Source organism: Cebus imitator, unplaced genomic scaffold (genome assembly GCF_001604975.1).
Source record: "Cebus imitator isolate Cc_AM_T3 unplaced genomic scaffold, Cebus_imitator-1.0 Scaffold762, whole genome shotgun sequence".
In the NCBI taxonomy this organism is placed as follows: Eukaryota; Metazoa; Chordata; class Mammalia; order Primates; family Cebidae; genus Cebus; species Cebus imitator.
This window is the reverse complement of record NW_016108077.1, coordinates 427,348-430,289: the sequence shown is the minus strand read 5'-3', so window position 1 is coordinate 430,289 and position 2,942 is coordinate 427,348. Positions and strand designations below refer to the sequence as shown.

Below are 2,942 nucleotides of genomic sequence, written 5' to 3'. Positions count from 1 at the left end.
AGTGCTGGGATTACAGGCTTGAGCCACCGCGCCCGGCCTCCTTCCCTTTTTTTAATGTCACATACATCATCACACCTCAGATGTTTTGTGATTACAGATTTTAGCTAGAGCGTAATATGTATGGCCCACCCACTTCCCTCCTATTTCAGTTTTCCAGCGGAAAAACAATTGCATAAGGCAGTATTACCATACAGTTGAGTTGACCTCGGCAGGCAATGGAGGTGAGATTGTAGGTATTTTCCCAATGCATACATTTTATCAAGTTCAATTATTGAAAAATCAAAGGCTTAGACTTATTCTTTACCTACCAAATACAAGTGCCTATATGCCAGGCGCTTTTCTAGGCTCTGGGGATACAACATTGAACAAAAGACAAATTCCTTGCCTGGTGGAGCTTTCATTCTGCTGACACAAATACCAAGTTTTGTATACTATAGAATTAACCTAAAAACTACATTGATAGGCCAGGCATGGTGGCTCACGCCTATAATCCCAGCACTTTGGGAGGCTCAGGCAGGCGGATCATGAGGTCAAGAGATCGAGACCATCCTGGCCAACACGCTGAAACCCCTTCTCTAAAATAAATAAATTAATTAATTAAATTAAAGCCTACATTGATAATAATGATAGCAAACTATATTAATTATTGGCTACCTTCCGTATACCAAGCACAAAAGGTAGAGATGAATAAGGAGTTAAGGAACTCACATTTCGTTCCAGAAAGAGACTGTAAACAAATAAGCTCATTTCAGACAGCCTGGTACCAAAAAGCAAACAAAAACAGGGTAGAAGAGACTGGGGGTCGGGGGGCAATCAGATAGGGTGGTTAGGGAAGACTTTGGGAAGCAGAAATGGTAGCCATGTGTGGATGAGATTGAAGAGTATTCGGACAGAGAGGAGTGAACGCAGACACCTTGAGCTGGCACTGGCTGGGCACATCCAAGGGACTGGAAAGGGGCCAGGTGGCCCAGGACAGTGTAAAATGATGGCAGCAGACAGGCTGGGTGGGTCTGCAGGGCCAGACCCCCATGCCTCAGGGTACTTCAGGCATTTGACAGCGCAGCACACACTCCAGACATCTAGGAGTTCCAATTACCTTTCTCAACACTAGCAATTCTCTAGCTCGGTGGTTTTCAGCCCAGCTCTCACTTAAGAATCATCTGGGGAACTTTTAAAAAATACGAGTGCCACATGAGCGGGATTGGCCTGCTGTGGGGTCTGGCCATCGGGAACTGTTCAGGGCTCCAGGTGATTTTGATATGCTGCCCTGCTGAGACCCGGTGCTTTCTCGCTGATTAAATGACTTGGTCGGTTCCCAGTTAGAACGCTTTAGTTGTGTGTAAGAATTCAAATGCAGAACTGAATATCATGCCCCACCCATAAGGAAAAAGGACTTGACTGTTCAGTTTGATTTGACCTGTTTTTTGGAATAGGTAATAGATTACATAGTCCAGAATTGAAGAAAAGTGAAAGGAAACACAGTGAAAAGTATCCCCTCACCACCCACCAGCCATGCAGCCCTGCAGGAAACCAGTGTCTATTTTCCAGAGATGGTTTACGCAGAACGTCTGCAGAATCGGAGTGATGTTCGATGGCTAACGTTGGCTGTTTATGCCTACTCTCTTTTCTCCCTGAATAGGAGTTACCAGAGATCGTCTTTTCACAGCCCCAGCCCTGATTGCACTGACCCCATCTTGTGATTATTGTACGGTCAGCTCTTTATCATACCCTCCTTTCAGCTCTCTTTGAGTTGATTTTACCGTTGTTTTTCAGCTTCATGAGATGGGTTCTTAGCTCATTTTCCATTTTTCTTTCTTTGTAATGTACATTTAAGGTTGTATGTTTTCTTCTAAGGACTGCTTTATTAGCAAAGCCCAATTTTTTTTTTCAGAAACTTTATTAGGAAAATTTTAGACAGATATAAAATAAACGAACCTTCACGTACCCATCACCCCAGTTCAGCAACTGTCAAAATCCAGCCGTCCTTATTAAACGTCTACATTCGCCTCCAATTATCGTTATCTTTTTTGGTAAATTTTACATACTTTGCAGCCTTAGTACCTTTCAAAATTCAAATAATTCTAGTAATTCCATTTGGAATCAAATAATTCCATTTCTAGAAATACATTCGACAAAATAACTTCACACATAGCGAAATGATTTGTATACAGAATAACTGACTGCAAAATGCCTGTTAATAGGGGACTGGCTATATATATGTATTTTACCCATACAGTGAAATTCCTTATAGCTACAAAAAATAACGAGAAAGCCTCTCAGTGGTGGGGCACAGAGAGTGCCAGCCCTTCAGTGCTGGGGCACAGTCTTGGGTAAGGAAACGCTGCGTAGGTCTGGGGTGGTGTGCCAGCGCCACAGAACACAGGGAAGCTGTGATGCATGCGTGTGTTTCGGGACTTCCTGTCTCTGTGCTCTGGACCAAATAGACTAGCCCTCCCTCCACCCCACCTGCCACTGAAGACACCCAAGAAAGGGAAATGAAATGTATGCAAAGTCTCTTAAAGGCTTCAAAAAGCTAAACAAGTGGTAAGAATAATAGAAAGAACCCTGGATCCCCTTCACCCATAATCACCTCTTCTGAACATTCTGCTACATTCATTTTATCATCCCTCTCTCCCTCCTCCAAAGGAATACAATTTTCTTCATAACTGTTTAAGAGTTAGTGGTAGATACTATTTCCTAAGCAAGGATGTTATTTTACATAACCACAGTACAATCAGAATCAGGAAGTTTCACATTGACACAGCACCACCCTCCAAAACACGGTCCACATTCAGATTTCACCAGTGGTCCCAGTGATGCCCTTGATAGCATTTCCCCCTAATTCAAGATTCAAGAAAGGATCACACGTTGCTTAACTGTTCCATTTCCTCAATGTCTTTTTTTCTTTGGAGACAAGAGTCTCGCTCTGTTGCCCAGGCTGG

The 2,942-nt window shown here is 43.1% G+C and overlaps 1 protein-coding gene across 4 annotated transcripts in view; it reads left to right on the top strand.

Moving 5' to 3' along the window:
- The window catches only part of TTF1 (transcription termination factor 1), a 32,209-nt gene that overhangs the window by 21,735 nt on the left and 7,532 nt on the right, over positions 1 to 2,942 (top strand). The gene's annotated exons all lie outside the window — the stretch shown is intronic.